We start from the raw sequence: 23022 nt of genomic DNA on the forward strand, positions 1-23022 counted from the left end.
TCCACATATAGTTTTCGTCCACTTGACATAATTTGAATAGGTTTATACCTACATTGCTGAACAAATTTGGACTTATTGCAATCCTTGATGTCTAAAACAATCTATCTACATAAAAATGATATTTCGCAAGTAGCAAATTAAAAATGATATATATTATTTGCTAATCCGTCAAGTGGACGAAAACTAGAGCATGGACGGAAACTATCGCAATGACCCTATATTATGCGTTATTTATAGGTATAGTAATTTCACCCAGCAAGCTCCAGATTAATCGAATAGCCTGAATACTGGAAGCATAGCTACAATAAATGTCATAATAAAGTAATTAATATTACGTTATAGAACTACAAACAGAATTAAAGTCTGCGATTACATTTGCATTTCAAATGTGGCCTGCAATGATAAATGTAACTGAACGTTAAAAGCTGCATGATTTTATTAAATTCTTACTACTTACCTTATTACTTTTTTGGGCAGTGGGCAGTTAAACGTAAGTTATGTACGTTCATTGAATACTCTGTCAATGTGTCGATGCGTTCTGAATTATGCATGTATAATTCAAGTCGTTGAAATACGGCTTAATACTTAAGTGACTGGTTTCATGGTTGACTGGTAGAGAATGCCCTGAGTCAGCATTTTGAGTGAAGTCGGCATTTTATAGATTTTATAGTCGTTTTACTGCACAATCCAGTTTAATGATTTTATAATTTAAAAAATGTAACATTCTTTTAGTTGTTTTTTTGTGTGATAATAATACTAATATATTAAAATTTATGTAGTCAGTAGTTAAATCATCATTAGGTATTTTTTTACTAATAAATATTGGCCTAGTAGAAAGTCCTAGTGAATCCCGCCCACGCGCCGTGCTGGCGAGAAGCTGTTTGCCTTCGCCCGATTCGAGGCTCGAAACTAGAGGTGGCGCTCTTTATGATCGTGTGTTCATTCATTGTTTTTTGTGTAAGTACCTAACACTTTCAACACTACGCTCATAGCTGATTCTTATCTACTCATTTTGTAACATGTATTTATACAACGCCATATGGATGAACCGACAATTCAAGACATGATTAGGCCTTTGTTTTAGGAGTTTTGGCACAGAGTAAGTAATAGTATATCATACTTCAACGACCACGCACCGCCCCGCCCCGACTCGCATTACCTCGCCACGTGACAAAAATCTGGCGGACTTCTGGCGTACTCTCAGTATTATTTTTAAGCAAATTACTCACATTACGGACGTGCCGTTCACGTTCACACATAGAAACGCGAGTGATTTTTGATATATAACGTGTCCGCCCTGTGGTTTTGGTAGGGCAATATACGATAAAGAATTAGTAATTGAGCAGTCTAAAAAGTTGTTTAGTTTTAAAATTAGGTACGTCAAAGAATGACCATTGGCAATCTAGCATGTAGGTAGATATGTTTTGATTAATTGCTAAGTCCTTAAAAGGTGTTAACTGGAACGCGGCCGCTTCTCACATTATTTATCAATAGGTATTCAATAATTCTACCCGACCAGACAAATTGACTTTTAATCGATATTTTAAAGACAACTTGTGGAATGCCGTAAAAAGATCCTCGCTGTAATCGCAACGGCCTAGTGAGCGCGCCAAGGCCGGGTCGCGTCCGGTGGCGGGTTCGATGATCGCATTTCATAATTATCGGCGGTTTCTTCTTGACATTTATTTACCTGTATGCATTAAAGATGAAATGTTAATGCTTTTAAATCGATTTTACCACAGTCACGAAGTCGATAATCACCCACGGCACAACCCTGTGGTCGCCAAGGCCACTTCGCGTCTAGCGGCGTCGAGTTCGTTGCTCGCACTTTACGTCACTTATTTATACATTCACATAATTTCGGTATCGTGAAGAAAAATCCGCTTTTCACGTTCATTGGGTCAGTTGTCGTTGTTATATATTTTTTTGCTGAATATAGGCGCCCCGGTGGCATTCGTTACCCAATTTTATTATTGCACTTTAAAACATCTCCAATATCACACACACTTCAACTGAATTTAAAGGCACAACATTTTCATTAATGGTTCCCATGCTTAACTGTATATTTATTCATATAAGTTATAAGTATGTAGGTTATAAGTGGGTAGAACACAAGATGTAAAGAGAGGGCTCTATCCGCTAATAAACTGTCCTCAGTTTTGCGGAATATAATTACGTAAATACCCTTTACAGTATATATGGTGCCACTTTTCTGCACTAGTGCGTGAATTAGCACATTTCGTAACTATGTCAAAAATTTAAACTGCCATATGTACTGTAAAACGTTGTACGATACACGTGCGAATAGGTAATTCGCAACTCGTGTCGATCTAAAACACTCCCTTCGGTCGTCTTTTAATTTATCGCCACTCGTTTCGAATTTCCTCTTTTTCGCACTTGTATCGTAAATAACTAATTTCATTTCTCATGCTCTGAAAGAAGGTCACTCATTGTTGTTCTAAAAGGTGTGCAGAAAATGATACGTCACTGCTGCATTTTAGCATTTTACGTTCCAAGTACGATTTTTTATTTTATTTTACGATAAGCAATTGGAATTTGGGTTTAAATGAATTTGTTATAAAATTTCCATTCTGATAATTAATTCCACATTCCATAAATAACGATACTTTTGCCTAAATTATTAATTAAAGAAAATTATCATGAAATACTATAAAAAATTATACTTAGTAATGTTTTTAAAAAAACACATACAGTTTACTTTCCTCGTATTCGAAATGAAAAGTAGAGTGTTTAACTGGGTGAAAGGCATCATTTCAGCTTCGGACTATTAATAAACAACCTCGGCGGAAATGAGTGCCTTTCATCCCTTGCTTAACAATCTACTTGAATCTAGTATTTAAGTTTTGTTCGATATATATATATATATATTTACATGCTTTTGATTGGACAACGCGATACTCAGTAGCTTACATATATATATTATTTGGACATACTTGCCTACACGGAACGAAGGATTAGGAAATTAGCGTTTGACATAGTAATTTTACTATTAAGTAAGATTAGAATACTGTGACAAATTATGTTTGATTAGAATATTGCGAATTACAAATGTGAATTTCAAATGGCTAATGTTATGAATATTACTGGCGATGATTAATTTTTTCGCATCTAAATCGCATACACACATGACAAATTAAAATAAAATATCACATTTACGTCCCCTAGATTTACTATGTTCAACAACATGGGACGTTTGTAGATACACAGTAAATCAATCCTTTAAATTTATATAATACTACATACCTCAGATAGTTAGTACCAAGCGAATCTATTGGTACTTAGCTTAGCTTATATTAATTGAGTAAGTAATTCGTAGTGCAGTATGATAGTCATTATCTGATCATGACTTAATTAACACTTACGAAACAAATATTCCAGTTACTGCAGAAATTAGAATGGTGTTAAATAAATCGACTTATTAAATTGTTAGCTAACGCTTTTCTTAACGCGTCCAAAATCTGAACTGTCGTTCAGGTATCGCACTGCTGCAGTGCTGCTAGTTTGATCTACAATAATAATTGTACACAATAAGTTAAAATATTAATTACCTATCTAGTATTGAATAGAAGTATAATGTATAATTATATTTAAAAAAACTTCTAGTATAGGTAGTTATTTGTCACGAAACTTAACAAAACTAGTTTTGATGGCGTTCTGTAAATCTGAAAACTTAAGTAGAAAAAGTAATTAAACTTAAAATTTGCAAAGTACCTTCTTGGTAAATAAAATAAGTAACCCATGAGGCTAAATTTACATTTTGACATCAAAATGATGTCATTTTGTCATCATCATTCGCTCGTTCACGTTCGTTTTGTCAGTTAGACGGAGAAGAAAACAAATGAAGAGGTTTTACGCATGGTAGGAGAGAAGAGGAGTTTTGTTGAGAACCATAGAAAATAGAAGGGGAAAGACGCTTGGACACCTGCTACGACACGACGAATTTATCAAAAACATAGTTGAAGGGAGAGTTGAGGCCAGGAGACGGAGGGAGAGACCAAGGAGAACGTACATAGATCAAGTAAAGGAAAAACTCAACGTCGTGTCGTATCAGGCTGTCAAGGAGAAAGCAAGAGGACCGACACATATGGAAATCGCTCCACCGACAAGAGTATAACTCTTAAATATATGATGAACATAGTCAGCATCAATATTAGCGGATGAAATAATGCACCAAAAATATCTGCCACCCTACATTTCGAAATAGATATTGGTACCTCTACAGTTCCCGTTCAAAAGTACCTGTCAGTGCACGTTCGAATTGGCCTAACAATTTAAGTACTTATTTATTTATTTATACTTTTTTGCACAACTTTACAAAAAAGAGTACAAATGGCAGACTTAACATATTAGATACTATACGAGCGAAATGCACGCGTGAATGATAAGTTGATAACTAAATAAAATTATATTATCATTTATCGGTCGAAAATCGAATTGGCCTCCTTGTCTCGAACCCTCAGTTCAAGTTTCAAAACGAATGCCAGTGACCGTACGTAAGTAGAGTAAATAAATAATGCCTTAAACACGGTTTAACATAAAAACCTAACGAATTTTATGGTACATCCACCAAAACAAATGTACATTAAATAAAAAACTAATAACATCCCTTCCTCAAACTTGCAATCAAACATTTCTTCAATATACTGAACTGTTTAAACATTTATTGTTAATGCTACGACAAAAAACTAGTATATAATTGCGAAAGCGGAGAGTGAATTTGCTACTGAGCAGGAACAATAGCCATTAACTATTGTAAACAAAACAAGTCAAGCGCTAGCATTGGCAAGACGAAAGGTAATAAGGCCCTGTCTTGCTATAATCGGTTTCTAGTCTCACTCTCACTCACTCAAGAATTGTCCGAATATCAAAATAGGTACCTACGCGGTAAAGCAACCGCGACAGCGGTCGCAAGACGCGTCGCATATATGAAAAACCTTAACTTAGGATTTGCTTAAGGTGGTTATGTTTTTTGTCAACTATTACAATATAGCTTACTCGCAATTATTTACGCGTGAGTCAGATTAACAAGAAAATTCCGCACACAGGAATATTTTATAATAATTTCTAAAATATTTTTTTTGCTTGTTTTTACATCATACATGTACATAATTATAATATTTTTGTGAATTGCGTAATACTAATACACCTTCAGATAATAAGCATCTGAGGGCACGGCAGTGCCCCCGCCAAGTCGAGCAAAACAAAGAGGCAAGGCCGTACCATCCTTTTCTCGAAGCCATTCAGGCCATTTTCGACGTCCTGTAATTTTGTGCTGGCTAAAGCTAGAGCCCTGAATTTTCAGTGACATAGGGCATAATATGGCTTACATTTATTCCCAAGAACATTCAATTTGAACTTGTAGTTTAAGAATTATTGCACGTCAAAGTTCCTTACTTTTGTCACTGACACACTCACTCACCGATCATCATAATTCTAAGGTACTTCTAGCCAACCAACAAGCTTCAAATTTTAAACATAAGTAGGTTTTAACGTAACAAGCCATAAAAAACCTAAAAATATTGCAATATCAGTCACGTTTTAAAGATTTAGGAACTACATTTGTAAGTTTGTAGTCCCATATGAATATATGCTATTACAAAGTTACTTTTGCAGTTCCAACAAATAGTAGGTAAAGTAAAGGTTTAAGATGTAAGTACGATGTGAATACCTAAAAAGATGTGTATAGTATGAGTGTGGTATGGCTATCACTATGTTAAGGATTTGAATATGGTATAGGTATGAGTGGGTATGGTGTGGGATGGGTAGGTACTTGGGTATGAGTATTGTATAAATACAAGTATAGTTTGGTATGGCCATGAGTATTGTATAGGTATGAGTACGACGAGTATAGTGTGGGATGGGTATCAGTATGAGCTTTGAGAAAAATGGTAGCTGACGTACAAGCAGTAGTACCCGAAAAGAAGTACTACCTACAAAAAGAGATGAGATCCCATCAAAAACATTACATGTAAAAAGATGCAAGTCTCGCAACGCAATTCTTCTAATACAAAAAGTTTTGAGATGTAATGTGAAACCAAGTCGGTTATTTTAGTCAGTGCCAACCAGGGGGTGTTAAAACCGTATCAATATTAGATATCTTTAATTTTTAATACATATAATGACTTGGCAATCGCACATAATGCTTTACTCGTGCCGTATTTGTAAATATGTGTAATACTCAAACTGCATAGGATTATGTTCAATTAAAATTATTTTTAATAGTTGACGATGATCCCTATGTCATAATGCAGCCGTGCGATGGCCAAATCATTATACGTATTAAAAATTAAAGATATCTAATATTGATACGGTTTTAACACCCCCTGGTTGGCACTGACTAAAATAACCGACTTGGTTTCACATTACATTTCAAAACTTTTTTGTATTAGAAGAATTGCGTTGCGAGACTTGCATCTTTTTACATGTAATGTTTTTGATGGGATAAACATTGAATCATCCTTCGTAAAAAAACGTCTGTGGGCAGAAACGAGTATAGTAATTATATCTATACCTACTAGAACAAGTTGACACAATCGCTCCCCTTGTGACTCTAGCCTCAGCTCCAACTGGCATGCATAAAGCAAAAGTAATTACTCGGTACTTCGTACTATGACAAATCGATGATTAACGTCGATACATAACAAGTAACATTCATTGCTATTAAACAGTGTAAACTTATAATTAAGCTGTTTTATAACAATTACAATACTTCAACATCCGAAGACGGCGTTAGATGGTTCAAGAAATCTGACTCAATGTCACAATTTCACAATGTTGTCTTTTTTAATTTTTATTTACAAAATGACATCACTTTAACTTCATTTTTAACGTTTAACCTTTTATGACCTTTAAAGTGACATTCGGATTGCAACTGCAGTTGCGTTACTGCTGCGACATGGATGCGGGCGATGCTATATATATTAATAATTGTTCTGCAGTTGTTGTTGTTTTTAATATTTGTTGCTACATCGCGATCGCTATTAAAACGTTCAATGAGACGAGATTGACGAAATGATTAAACAGTGACATCGTCTGCGCTAACGCTGCAGCAATAACGAGTCAACAGCAATGCTGCTGCTGTTGCCATCAGAATGTACCTAACCTCTACCTCTACCTGTACCTTCTGTGCTAGTATTTAACGCAACCTCCAATCTTCAATATGCAGTTTTTATCGGCGCTTATTAATGAGTTTCTAAGTTATTTATTAGCTGTAAACGATGTAATATTATCTAAAAGTGTTATTATATATGTATTTTAAAGACTCCAAATGCAAAATATGTTATTATCAGAGCCCGTACATGTCATGCCGTTGATGGAAAAATTACGTCACGCTATACATAGAGTACGATTCCAATTAGTATTTTCGTAATAATTAGCAATTTGTAAACCTCCTTCATACCAGATTCTTCACAATCAGTACAGAAACGTCTGACTTTCATTTTATTGTCACTCAACTAAATACCTAATAGATTGTTAGTTTATTAAATACATATTTTTTTTATTTTTAAGTGTATTTTAAGTAACAAGTATTTATTTTTCTACGCGACAACAGATTACTTATCCTGTCAAGTGGCATACGTCATCTTTGAGTTAAAGGAATTTCTATTTTTTTTTTATTAATCAAATTCAAAATTTAAATGACGTTAATTGTCCGCTAGGCGCCGGTTCCTGCCACTTCAAGGGTTATCGAAATTTGTAGTGTTCTTATAAGAACTCCCTGTATGTTCAATTACGTCATTTACATTACGGCATGAAATGTACCGGCCCTGGTTATTATAGTTTCCTCTAGACTTTCTTATTATCAGCAGCTTAAAGTTCAAGAACGATAAAGAGGTACAGCGCCGTGTTTACACGTCTAAACGACTTATCTAGATAAATAAACATATCTCAAAATGACCTTAAGGTATGCATAAACACCGCCACGCCTATTAAGCCTTACACGAAAATACTGGTAAAGCGTGTGTCAGATTAACATGAAGATTCCGTACACACGAATATTTTATAATATTTTTTAAAGTAAGTAGTTTTAATTATTATGGACAATCGATTATTGGCTGATAAGTACTAGCAGGCTAATTCGAACGTGCACTGACACCAAACTGATATTAGAATGATATTGGAATCATATCAGTTAGCTAGCTGTCACTGTCATTCACGCAGGCGTCTCGCTCGCACTAACACTCTCGCGGACAAGTCTGGGCGAAACGAACGCGCGAATGACAGCTGCAATGTCGTTCTGATATCGGTTTGATGTCAGTGCACGTTCGAATTGGCCTATCTCTCACGGTACGGACAAATACGAGCGAAATGCACGATAACTAAAAACATTTAGTAATAGGGTCCCGTTTTTACCCTATGGGTACGGAACCCTAAAAACTATCAAACAACAACTATAAACTTCAAAAAACGTAATCTCAGTCACGTACATTTCGCTGAGTATTTAGTGCTAGTCGGAGATAAGCTCACTTTGTTCAGTGTTTACCGTTACAGTTATCTCTATTTGGGAAGTTGTTCAACAAACACCATATCCACAGAACAATGAGTGCAGAGTAGAACCGTGAACCCACACTTCAAAACAAATGAGACGCAATTGACCAATTGATCAAATATTTCCAATCATTGAGAGGGGAATGAGTATATCACTGATTTATCCGTGTAATATTATATAGCCGAAATCATAATAAGTGTGATAATTGTTTTGAAAGTTATTAAACAACATGAAAATTTCTTGTATCTTCTGGATAGGATAACTTATCAGAAATAAATAATTACTTTATTAAAAGTTATAAACAGCCTCGTCAAGAATCACACTTCAGCAAAATGATATCGGCCATTTTTCATTGGTACATCCAAAGAGGATATACGACAGTAGGCCAAAGCTAGTAGCGCCCTCTGATCGAGAATCAAATTTTCTTGATTTTCGAGGCACGTTTTTTCCTTAGACTGTATCCATCTATTACGGAGTTATATCTATCTTTGGTATATCTTGAGTCACGGATTATTGAATAGTTTCTCAAGAACTCAAGAGAATCTGAACCACGCTAAACGTAACTTGCAGACTATGCATTAGTTTGCTACAATATCTGAAAGCTAAGTAGGAGTGATGCCGCAATCTTGAGATCGTCAAGATTGCATAACAGGCAGATTAGCCGCAACAATGCCATGCAATGATGATGTCATTGGACTAATTTAGTTCATGTTGATTTCTGTTTTAGATTGAAAGCTCTATAATCAATTGCGAAGAATCGTTGACGACCAATTGACAAAGGGTTTTGAAATGTAAGTACAAACCTGATGATTTGATGTTGCGCGTTGTTTGCAGTTTAGCTTACGATTGCAAATGCGGGTCAGTAAGGTATGGCTAAGTATCTTTATACCATCATTTTAAAATTAACAGAATATAAAAAAACAGAAAAAACTCAAATGTTGGTCGTGCTATTTTAAATTTAAACAAACAGCTTAATTTGTTTCATCCTTGAATGTACTATAGAGGTATAGGTTTTTTCTTAAGCTGTAAGTATATTTCACTATATAAGTATCTATCTATCTACAGGGTGGAAAAAAAATAATGGGCCCTGGAGGGAAAGTGCTCTAAAATCTTAAGTTAGCTCATTTTACTGAAAGGAAACATTCTTTTATTTTAAAAAAGAAACAAAACTACATTCAAAGATTTTTCAATTTTGCTTGTCTAAAAATATTCTTAAGTACAAAATATTCGATTTTATGGATATTTTTTACCACAGACGAGTGTAAGCGAATTAAAAAAATCTGAATGCAGTTTTGTTTCTTTTTAAAAATAAAAAAAATGTTTTCTTTAAGTGAAATGAGCTAACTTGACGTTTTAAGGCACTTTCCCTCCAGGGCCCATATTTTATATGTATATATTATTCCTGTTTCTTAGCAGTGTATATATGACACGATAGATGACAAAAGTGCATCTATTATAAGATATGATGCACTATTTATATATGTATAGTCGTATTTCGTCTATCGAGTCATGCAATTATATTTAACATAATAAAATTATCATAGGTTCCCCACAAGTTTTTTTTGGAAAGTGGCGACATATAACACACGGTAAATGTAGGTATGATCATTTTGGGCCCACCGGAAAGGCTCTATAAAAAGTGATTTAAACTTTTGATGTCATATTACATGGCTACAACATGAAGTTGGCTTATAAACACTCTTAGCACAATTAAACACAAATTACAAAAATAAACATTACATAATTAGTAACGGTGCCAACTTTGTTACGTTTTTAGTTTGCAAGATTTCAGAAGAAATGTTACACAGTGGGCTACTAAACTGTTTAGTATGACGGAAACACAAGAATGTACGGTATACGAACCTGCTGAGCATAGCTGTAAATTATCAAGATCCTCGGCTAAGCTGTCAGTCTTTCCTGCAAACTTCACATCGACCTTGACGCGCGATAGCGGCGGTGGACAGGCTGCGCTATCGGCGCATCTCGCTTCATTCTTTCATCACTCGTGAGGAAGCACTGGTAATTGGCTAGTTATATGCATGTCTTAGGTCGAGCCAATCTAACCCATAAAATGTAATGTGTGTTCCGATAGGTCTTGCACACTATTACAGATTTGGCATATCAGCTGAAAAACGTCCACTTACTACTGAGCAAAAGTGTTCTCAAAGCATCTCTACAATGTTGTGCACTGTCGATTCATCTTGATGGGGCCTTCAAATTAACTAAATAACCTTTCCATTGAGGTTTTTTTGTAAAAAGTAAAGCACATATGCAATTAAAGTTTAGTCTCATGATATTTTCTTCGCTTACCGCGATAATTACTCATGAAGTAAAGTTGTAACACTCCTTTTAGGAAGTATAGTATTTAAAAGTGTCATCTATGTATGTTTTGAATATCTTCGACTGCACAGGAGGCAATGAATAATGCATGATTTTTTCTTTACCACCAGCTTGGGATGCAGTGCCTAGTCCATCTAATAAAGGAGCAAGCAAGGCAAGATATAGCTGTGAAGCCAAAGTGTCGAATTGTATGGACAGTTCAGTACAGTAGTGTTACCTAAAATACTTATAATATAATGTATAAACTAGAATAGGTTCATAAAGCTAGATATATAATTTTTTGCATGTATGACCATCCTACAAATTTATAGTTTTTGTTCATTGTAATTTTGACCTCTGCATATTTTTTTCCTCCCGTTGACCATGAACGCTAGCTGTTGGGTTCGAAACGTCGGGATGTTTTTTAAATTCGTTTTACGCGTTCAAACTTTACTTCGGCCCTGTCGTTACTATATTTTATAAAAAATTTAGTAACGAGTTTACCTTATTTTGCATCTTTCCATATATTGTAATTCAATTTATGCGCAACGTCGTATTTAATCAGTATAAAAATAATTGCGTCGACCCATTTAAGGCATAGCAGAAGGTAGGCCTCGTGTCATCGCTTATCAAAATAACCAATATAAAAGTAAAAAAAGAAAAACAATTCTACGGTAGCTAGTGTTGCATTGCAGACTAGTAGCGAAAAGACAGCGTTTGGGTTTAGGTATGCGCGTTGGCGGCACGCACGGAGGCACGTGCGGCCCTCGCCACAGTACACGCCGAATCACAACATTCCCCGGCCACGCCTCTTACTGCTACCAGTGCTACCGGTAGTGCTGGTAGCTAATTTGCTCTTCATTTTTCTCGTTCACTACTTATAGTCAAGTCACCTACATACGGAGTACGGAGTGGAACATGTCCAGCGTTTTCGACTTAAAACACGTGAGTGACCCGTTATTAATATATTTAATATCACCTACAATAATATTATAATACTATAATAACTACTACTAACAACTTTCTATAATATTATAATATCTTGAACATAAAATATTTTTTTACAAATTTTATAATTACTTCTGCGTACGCACATGCATTATTCTCAGACATTAAATAGTCTCCTCGGTATTTAAGTTGAAGTTATTTGGATATACTGTTTGTTAATAGATACTAAATTATTGGTTTGAAATACGTAAATACAATAATATTGTTATGCCTATGTTTTTGCAAATTTTAGTAACGGTCTAACGGTTATATTATATTAAAACTTATCTCTACTTAGAAATCGCTATTTACTACATCAAGATAGAAAGAAGTTACGAACTGATTTGAACTTTAAATTGCCGATATACCCTACTGCTACTAAACTGCAAGGTACTCGTACTTCACAAATTGATTTAAAGTTAGTATAGTTATATACACGGTGGCTAAAAAATAAGTGCATTCCCGTTGCTACGGAGGTTTCGGGATTATACTGAGCAACTTTTACTATTGGCCCAACCCCGAAATCGCGAAAAAAAATTTGGCTGTTTCATACATTTTGGCTGGTCCATTTTCTATGGGAGGGTAAAAAATTTTTTCGAATTTTCGTGGTTGGTCCCATAGTAAAAGTTTCCCAGTATAATCCCAAAACCTCCCTAGCAACGGGAATGCACTTATTTTTTAGCCACCCTGTATATTATTTTATATTGCGGCTCCCTTTTTCAAGGGACTATTTTTCAAATACAAACAAACAAAAGATCTACTTAATTAATTTAACAGCCTTTTAAATTGCGATGTTCTTATTTTTTACACAAAATTAAATGTATAAACTTACAACCGCTTATTAAGGGGTTAGCGAGAAGTGAGCTTCATGTTCTGTGCAATAAAGTTTTTTAGATGCTAAATTTAAAATAAAATACCTACTAAAAATGCTTTTTTGACAAAGTTTTGTACGAAGCACTAAAAACTGTGTAATAAATAACACAAATAAGGAATCCATAGGGGTAATCAGCAACGTAGGTTGCGTCAAGTGGACACAAATTATACAAATCAGCTACAGGCTTTATCACCAACAGATGATGTAATACAGGCTTTGTCAATCTTAACCACTAAATTAAGTTTAATTTATTATTGCCTAGTTAGGTTAAAGAGGTTAAAGTGCCACCCTGGACCATAACCGGCCCAAAAGTCCCCATGACACTGGTAGCGTTGCCCCGTTGAATTGCCAAGGAGATCTGTCGGACCAGGTACGATCGGGAGCGGGGATCGTAACCCCTATCCCTAAATCATCGACCCAATTCCCAGAACAAAATCCCTAGCCTCCGCACCCCAAGATCCTGCACATACAGAGAAACTACCAAGTTGGGCAAAGTAACCTCGTGAAACCCCAAGTACAAATTCAAATCAAGTTTTTAACTCTTATTAAAATAAAAACACGACGCTCTAGGGTTGTGAAGTGGTAAATGTAAAGTGTGCTAATTAATGGGTTTTACTTTAATCAAGTTTCATGAGTGAATTTAATAATTAATAAATATACCGTAATCTGCTGTCCTACTTTGAAGGATTAAGTTAGTTTACACTCCGAAGAACACTGATGTGCTAATTAATCAAAATAAATACTGTTCAAAGACTTGCATGACAAAGCGCGAATGACGACATATTCATAATATGACAATAAATTGTATTAATTATAATAATTATTCATTATCAATCTTAAATACACATGACAGTTAAATAGCATATTGAATTTGGCTAAGTTTGAATACTAAATGGCTCCTTACGCTGTACTTAGTACGGGATAAATTTAAATATACTTACGTAGGTATTTACATGTGCAAATCACCTAACTCATGAATGGCGACGCCTATGACAATAATTATCTGGCAACACCTCGTATACTGCATGAGTCAGAGCCGACGCAACTGAAAGCTTTGCATATTACTTGGTGCCGAGCTTTCGCGGCATTATCTAGGCATCTGGGCGAAGACAATAGCGCGCGCATGCGTAATTCGTTATCTCAGATCTACCTCTTGCAACACTATGCTCTCCTAATGAGGAACGTTCCACTTCTGGTGTTAATTGAACACTGAAAACCGGGAAGCACATTTCGCACTTACTAATTGTACCTAATTGAACAACTCGCCCAAGTTTTTAAGTTAAAGTTTCTTTGTTGCAGGAATATAAACATAGGAAGTGCCCGGCAAAGGATGAGGAGTAAATATTGGATGGGACGGTTTGAGCCAGATATAGTGAAACCAACAGGTATGTATCTTAACGTTAGGTACTTGAATAAGTATAGTTTGCCGGCGAACATTTGTAGAAGTGCAGTCGTTAGATACATGTGGTCACCCTAAAAAATATGAGGAAATGCTTATATGTTACCCTAAATCTTCTTTACACCACTGATGCCATGAATTGTTACCAAGTTTGAAATGTGATATTTACAGACTCCAGAACGAATAATAGAAATTTATGATGCAGCTTAAATATTCATAAGAATACATAAATATGCGCTGAATTTCCGTATATTTATAGGACGCGAAAGCCATTTTAGACCTCGTTCTCGAGTTACGGCAAGTGCTCTAGTGTCACCACTTGGTGAATACATAAACGTTGGTATATCAGCCATTTTAATTTATTAAAATAAAATTTTATCTTCATGACAGAATAAGAAAAAAATGTTATTCATTATCAGAATAATACGGAACCGGAAAAAATAATATTTTATACAATTGTGATATAATAGGGTTTTTCAGTCCAGTACCGTGTTTAAGCAACGAAACTTGCTGAGTTGCTTAAGTAAGGTACGAGACTTAAAAGCTTGATTATATCACTATTGTATATAATGCTTTTTCTACGAGACAAAAAAATTATACTTTCATCTAGTAGAATCATATAGGTAAACAAACCAAAAGTATACAGCTAAGATACGCGAGCTGCCGCAGTCCGCGATACCTTCATACTCGTACGCGCCCCGGCCGCCGGGCCCGGCGCCCCCGGCAAGTTGGTCAACGACACCTCCTCGTAACTCATGAGGCCCTGGTACCTGCTCCTTGCTAAATTCAATTTTAAGACATTTTTTTTTCTAGATTTTGGCCACCTTAGCCTATGGCGACTAACAAGCAACGCTAAGCGGTTTTCGTAGGGTATGGATGTCGCTATATGAAGGGTGTCACATGCGTTTCTGACTTATGAAGCAATTGTTTCTACTACAACATAAAATAAAATGTTTTTGTTGGCCAACCAATCACAGAGCAGATGCGACGCAGCAGCATGTTTAAGTAGGCTAATTTGCATTGAATCGAGTCTCCTTAAACAAGAAATATTTTGTCTTCGGTTACCCCGATAGTTACTCATGAAATAAAACTATGAAAACGGATTATATCGCGTATATTGAATTTATAATACATCCCGACGTTTCGAACTCTTTACAGCGTTCGTGGTCAACGGGTGACTGAGGAAAAATTACAAAGTGCAAAAATACCCACATACTAAAATAATGAACAATCATAGACTACAAACTTTAAGGCTGGTTGTACATGCAAAATCGGTTCATAAGGCTAGTTATACACTATAATTATTTTTCAAGTAAAGATATATATATATACGCGATAAAAACTATGCCGGCTCCAACCCTACACCACGGACCCGAGAAGATTTAATTCCCTCCTAAATTGTAGGAGGGTATCCCAATATGGGACCGGCAACAAACTCGGCGGGACACATCTTTTCAAAACATCAGAATGTCCAGCATCATCCAACACTAAGGTCTCACAGTCTATGTCTCGCTTGCTCCTTTATCAGGTGGACTACAGGATCCCAAGCTGGTGGTAGAGAAAAGCCATCTTCCCTATTAAAGTTTGGATATTTCTTAATCTCAATGGCCTCGCGCAGCATTCTGGGTATGTAACGCTTCTCCTTGGCAAGAACCAGAGGCTTATTAAACTTGATTGAGTGATTGGCTTTATCCATGACATGCTCACAGACAGCAGACCTAGGTCGACGGTGCTTGACATCAGCTATGTGTTCCTTCACCCGAGTGGAAATGCTCCGTTTCGTCTGCCCGACATATGATAGGCCACACTCACAGTCCAGCCTGTACACTCCTGCAGTCTGTAGAGGGGTATTGCATTTTACAGGCCTCAGGAATTGTGACATCTTCTTCATTGGCTTGAAATATGTTTTTATAGAAGCACGCTTCAAGATGTGGCTGATCCTGTCCGTGACCCCCCTGACAAAAGGCAGAATGGCAGGCCTGCGCTCGACTGTGGGGATCTTAATGTGGGACCTCTGGTTGACCCGCGGTATCCTGAGCTCATTTGCCTGGAGCGCGCGCCTGGCATGCTGGAGCTCCGCGGCCAGATGCTGGTCATCACATATCCTCTGGGCTCTCTGAAACAAAGATTTGCCTACTGTAACAAGTTGACTGGGATGGTGATGCGATTTGCTATTTAAGTACCTATCAGTATGAGTAGGTTTCCTATACACAGTGCGACCTAGGGTGTTATCAGGATTTCTTTTTACCAATACATCTAAGAAGGGGAGAGAACAGTCTTTTTCCAACTCCATAGTAAATTTTATTTTGCTATGGATGGAATTTAGGTGATCCAAGAAAGTTAAAACACTACTTTTTGGAAGTATAGTAAAAGTGTCATCTACGTATCTTTTAAATATCTTCGGTCGCACAGGAGCCAATGAGAGTGCCCTCTCCTCGAAGTCCTCCATAAAGATGTCAGCGACTACTGGAGACACCGGAGACCCCATGGCCACGCCGTCGACTTGAAGGTAGAATTCACCATTCCATAGCAAGTAGCCAGATGTAAGGCAATGTTTCAACAGCTTAGCATATTCCTCTGACATGTTCTGCTCACATAACCTCTTCTTGACAACTTCAATGCAGTCTTGTACCGGTAGGCTTGTAAATAGCGACTGAACGTCAAAACTGACCATGATCTCATCATCAGTCAATGTTAGGTCTTTAATCTCACCGATGAAATGGTAAGAATCCTTTGTATGCGTGCTAGTGTTACCACGTAATGCTGAGAGGGCTCCGGCGAGGTACTGAGCCAATTTATATGTGGGAGCATCTATCTGGCTCACTATGGGACGTAGTGGGGCACTAGGTTTGTGTATTTTTGGCAACCCATACAACTTTGGAGGCACGGGGCAGTCAGGAACTAAACTTGCAACATTCAGATCAAGGCTGTCCGAGTAATCACTAATTAGTTCTTTAGTGGTTTTCAATACTTTCATAGTCGGGTCCGTCTTTACATGTTTGTAGGTTGTAGTATCCGCTAATAATTCCCTAATTTTCTGGTTATAATCTGAAGTATTAAGTACAACCGTCGCATTTCCCTTATCCGCTCGAAGAATAGTAAGGTCTAGATCATCGCGTAACGTTTTCAACGCGGCCAATTCATCTCTAGGCAAATTCCTTTTCGGAGGCTTGGCTTTCCGTAATAATGACGAAACATCCTGCCGTATAGCCTCCAAATCTTCCTTCTTTACCTGATTTTTCACCAGACAGTCTTCTACACTAACAATAATGTCCTCAAAAGGGATCTTTCGCGGAGCCACAACATAATTAAGACCTTTTTCTAATACTGAAAACTCAGACGTCGACAATTGTTTACTGGATAGATTGACAACCGACCGATTTGACACTGACAGCGACGTTCCGTTAGCGCTATTAAGGTGACAGTCCATTTCTGACCGCAGCTGCGCGACTGCACCGACACTACTGCAGCGGCCTGAACGCGTCGGTGTTATTGTCAATTTCCATAGTAAAATGAATGACGTTATCGACTGCACGTAATATGGTGATTTTAACGTTTTCCCGACCGCAGCTGCACTACTGCTCCGACACGTCGGTGTTATTGTCAATTTCCATAGTAAAATGAATGACAAGACTGACCTCACGTAGCATGGCCATTTTTGCGTATTTGGTGTATTATTGCAACTGCGGCTGCAGACCGCACGTCAAATCTGTCACCTGCACTGAAATGTCTTTGGTCACAGATATTAGTAGTTCTAAGCAAAGAGGATATATCCACTACGTTCTAAGGAGCTTATTACACCCACGGACAAAGAATCCCGATGGTACAGTCGCCATATATCGCAGATATATCGGGGCGGCCAAGGAGCTCACACATATCTAAACACGCCTTTATTGTCAAGGCGCTAGAGTGCATGTTCAGATATTTCTAGCACCTCGGTCGCTCCGATATATCCGATGGCGACTGTAACTTTTTTGCTAATCTATATTGAGCCCTAGGAGGATATAACAAAACGGAGTAGCCATTGGCATTCCCCTCTGTCGAAAATAGTCGGCCAATGGTCATACACAATGTATGGACTGACGTTTATCTGACATGGCTATTTTGACGTTACGTATACATTTGACGTTCCCCTCCCCCGCAAAAATTGGCAGACGTTTTTGTACCGCAAATTACAGACGTGGCGGCTCCGTTTGGTAATATCCTCCTAGATTGAGCCATGTCACAGAGCCAGTCAGGAAACTAGAATGATAGGTCCGAAAAGAGAGCGTCAAATTCGGAAGTTAACTATAGTCTGGCAAACACTTCGAGCAACACCGGCTTCCGACACGTCGGAAGGGAGGAGCCCAAGCGATATCTTACCGTACAAATCGTTCTGCCATTTTTTACGGAGGAAAACGTGCACACAGTCGCACTTCTCACTCACTACTTACAAAATCCAATCTCTAATGATGACACAAATACATAGAAAATGACACACGTCAAAGACAAGTCTTGCACACCTCGATCTCTTTATAATAAAGAGCGCATTACACAATTATTGTGTGCAACACGAGGTGTGTGTTGTACGTACCGCGCTAGTTGTATGCATGCACAATTGATCTTGTACCTCGACAGAGGGGAAATAGTGCGAATGCCGACTCCCTTCCGTGTTGCTCGAAGGGCAAACCCAATTTGTCAGTAAATAAGAACAACCAAAAATCTACTCATCCATTTCCTTTGGGTGCTATAGTATACTAGCCCAAGACAAAGATAGTATATGATTCTCTCTGTCTATTTCAATTGAGACAGTCCCTATATTTTCCTATGTGATTTTTTTAACATTTCATGATAAATTCATTATATAAACTGTTCTTATATTTTTTCGTAGTTTTGCGAAGATAGCCATAAAGCCTATAAGCTCGACAGGGCACGAGCGATAGAGAGGCAAATAGAATACCGAATATTCGGCAAAGTGGCCGAATAGGCCGAATACCGAATAGTTGCGAATATTCCTGGCAACTCTAGTCGTAATATCATAGTATAGTTGGTCATCTAATGTTTGAAATGAGACAGTCCTTTGACAAACTATAATTATATAATGTCGTTTATGGTGACACTTTCTCATTTTGTCATTGCAAAGCCATTCCTGAGCTAAATAAAAGAAGCAATCGTTAATTTTTATTACAAGGGGCAAAGATGTTGTTTAATATTTCATGGTATTGATACCCAAACGTACGAATGGATACAAAATTGAACTACGAGAGAAGCGAATGGTTTAAAATTTAGAATATTGACAGTTGCGGGGATCTCAAGGCATGAGGGTTAAACAAACTTTGTTACAGTGCAACACGTAATTTTTCATTACACGAACACGAGGAAACCATTTATTATTCAAATTAATATATTAATAGTTCTTTCTATCGGCCAAGGTGAGGCAAATAGCTTAAGGATTTCTTGTCTCGCCCGTCAAGTTTTATATGGATGGTGCGGTCATATCATGAAGAGTGGGACACCTGCAACACGAGAGGAATTATAAGATTTAAATTTGTGTTTCAGTTTGAAATACGAAACTGGACAATATGAAGTGTAAATTGCGCAATTACTTATAGCTCTCACAAATTAGTTTTATTCATCATACTTCACTGTTAGGTACCTAAAGAAAGTAAAATTTACTTAATATGGATACTTAGAAAGATAAATCTGTAATATTTTGCTAATACGGAACGACTGTCTGCCCACCATTGGATAATTTATTGTTACGTGTCGCATCGCCATCTCCGGAACCCACGAATCACTGCAGAAATCAATGAAAGACCTGATAAAGAGCCTACTGGCATGGTTTTGAGGGGACGTTTATCACAGACTTCTAAATCCAGCCGCACGTTTCTGACGGCCGAGTAGGTACCTATACTTGATGCAGGTGGATTAAGTAGTATATATCACGATCTACATGAGTCCCGTTTGCGTCGGCTTGCTGTGTGCGGTGGTCACGCATTCAGGCAAGAGGATGGGGAAGAAAATTTCACAATGTGATCTTACCTTAATGTTAAGAATAATATTTTTCCTCTGCATTAATTTCATTTGAGGAATTTGGTTGTATTTCGTCAATTATTAAGTCTCATTCAATGTTGAATTGCTTTTCGTTTAATGGGCAATATTCCCTGAATAAACGATCACCATTAAATATCAGATTTTATATTAATATTGCGTAGCTGCCTTCGTCGGACTCTGACTATTCTGGTCTTCTTTTTCATGTAACATGTAGCATTATCGTCACTCGCTTCTTCTCGTAAAAAATACAAAAATAAAATAAGTATTTTATTTGTACGTCTGCCATTATATGACTTGACATTGACAAGCCATCAACGAACGCTGTCGCGACTGCACGCCGCAACAGCAGCAGTCGTGCTGCTACAGTAGTGCTGGACCGCGTAACGTCGCAACTGCAATGCAGCGGCAGTCATAAATGGACAGTCACCTTTATTCTGAAGCCCTCCGTTATCGCTGCGTCTCGTTTTCGATTTTAACTTGTCAAACTTGGCACTTTGTCGTTTCTTGCATTGTTCAAATGTAAATGCGTAACGTTTATTACCTTGTTCAACAACATCATTAAAATCGGTGCTTGTCAATACTTCCCGCAATTGACCGGTGCCTACCTTAATCTGTTGCTCAAGTCTATAAGCCGTGTAACGGTTGTTATGGATGGTTTTGCACAGTAATCTCTCACTCGCCCGGCGAAGTATGCGTTCACTGCCGATAATGTCCTTCTTCGGAGCTATCTTCACGCATGTAGGAATAAGATTTTCATCTCGACACCTCTTCAAGAAATACAGAGCGCAACGAGCGCGCGCGAGCTTATTCCCAAGGTCTTCATGTCGCCGGATTTTGGTTGCAACTTCCAGTCCGTACTGGTGTACATAATATTGTCTTCGGTTACCGCGATAGTTACTCATGAAATAAAACTATGAAAACGGATTATATCGCGTATATTGAATTTATAATACATCCCGACGTTTCGAACTCTTTACAGCGTTCGTGGTCAACGGGTGACTGAGGAAAAATTACAAAGTGCAAAAATACCCACATACTAAAATAATGAACAATCATAGACTACAAACTTTAAGGCTGGTTGTACATGCAAAATCGGTTCATAAGGCTAGTTATACACTATAATTATTTTTCAAGTAAAGATATATATATATACGCGATAAAAAAAAAAAACGACAAAGTGCCAAGTTTGACAAGTTAAAATCGAAAACGAGACGCAGCGATAACGGAGGGCTTCAGAATAATAGCGCTAACGGAACGTCGCTGTCAGTGTCAAATCGGTCGGTTGTCAATCTATCCAGTAAACAATTGTCGACGTCTGAGTTTTCAGTATTAGAAAAAGGTCTTAATTATGTTGTGGCTCCGCGAAAGATCCCTTTTGAGGACATTATTGTTAGTGTAGAAGACTGTCTGGTGAAAAATCAGGTAAAGAAGGAAGATTTGGAGGCTATACGGCAGGATGTTTCGTCATTATTACGGAAAGCCAAGCCTCCGAAAAGGAATTTGCCTAGAGATGAATTGGCCGCGTTGAAAACGTTACGCGATGATCCAGACCTTACTATTCTTCGAGCGGATAAGGGAAATGCGACGGTTGTACTTAATACTTCAGATTATAACCAGAAAATTAGGGAATTATTAGCGGATACTACAACCTACAAACATGTAAAGACGGACCCGACTATGAAAGTATTGAAAACCACTAAAGAACTAATTAGTGATTACTCGGACAGCCTTGATCTGAATGTTGCAAGTTTAGTTCCTGACTGCCCCGTGCCTCCAAAGTTGTATGGGTTGCCAAAAATACACAAACCTAGTGCCCCACTACGTCCCATAGTGAGCCAGATAGATGCTCCCACATATAAATTGGCTCAGTACCTCGCGGGAGCCCTCTCAGCATTACGTGGTAACACTAGCACGCATACAAAGGATTCTTACCATTTCATCGGTGAGATTAAAGACCTAACATTGACTGATGATGAGATCATGGTCAGTTTTGACGTTCAGTCGCTATTTACAAGCCTACCGGTACAAGACTGCATTGAAGTTGTCAAGAAGAGGTTATGTGAGCAGAACATGTCAGAGGAATATGCTAAGCTGTTGGAACATTGCCTTACATCTGGCTACTTGCTATGGAATGGTGAATTCTACCTTCAAGTCGACGGCGTGGCCATGGGGTCTCCGGTGTCTCCAGTAGTCGCTGACATCTTTATGGAGGACTTCGAGGAGAGGGCACTCTCATTGGCTCCTGTGCGACCGAAGATATTTAAAAGATACGTAGATGACACTTTTACTATACTTCCAAAAAGTAGTGTTTTAACTTTCTTGGATCACCTAAATTCCATCCATAGCAAAATAAAATTTACTATGGAGTTGGAAAAAGACTGTTCTCTCCCCTTCTTAGATGTATTGGTAAAAAGAAATCCTGATAACACCCTAGGTCGCACTGTGTATAGGAAACCTACTCATACTGATAGGTACTTAAATGGCAAATCGCATCACCATCCCAGTCAACTTGTTACAGTAGGCAAATCTTTGTTTCAGAGAGCCCAGAGGATATGTGATGACCAGCATCTGGCCGCGGAGCTCCAGCATGCCAGGCGCGCGCTCCAGGCAAATGAGCTCAGGATACCGCGGGTCAACCAGAGGTCCCACATTAAGATCCCCACAGTCGAGCGCAGGCCTGCCATTCTGCCTTTTGTCAGGGGGGTCACGGACAGGATCAGCCACATCTTGAAGCGTGCTTCTATAAAAACATATTTCAAGCCAATGAAGAAGATGTCACAATTCCTGAGGCCTGTAAAATGCAATACCCCTCTACAGACTGCAGGAGTGTACAGGCTGGACTGTGAGTGTGGCCTATCATATGTCGGGCAGACGAAACGGAGCATTTCCACTCGGGTGAAG

General features: G+C 37.8%; 1 protein-coding gene across 3 annotated transcripts in view; it reads left to right on the forward strand.

Annotated features, from left to right (window-relative positions):
* Window positions 1-23022, forward strand: part of LOC134741784 (cadherin-86C) — a 156367-nt gene that overhangs the window by 37312 nt on the left and 96033 nt on the right. For all 3 annotated transcript variants that reach the window (XM_063674694.1, XM_063674687.1, XM_063674682.1), the window contains exon 2: window positions 13989-14074. The gene's annotated coding sequence lies outside the window, so the exon portion shown is untranslated. The remainder of the gene's footprint in view (window positions 1-13988; window positions 14075-23022) is intronic.

This window comes from Cydia strobilella, chromosome 1 (assembly GCF_947568885.1).
Source record: "Cydia strobilella chromosome 1, ilCydStro3.1, whole genome shotgun sequence".
Taxonomy (NCBI): domain Eukaryota; kingdom Metazoa; phylum Arthropoda; class Insecta; order Lepidoptera; family Tortricidae; genus Cydia; species Cydia strobilella.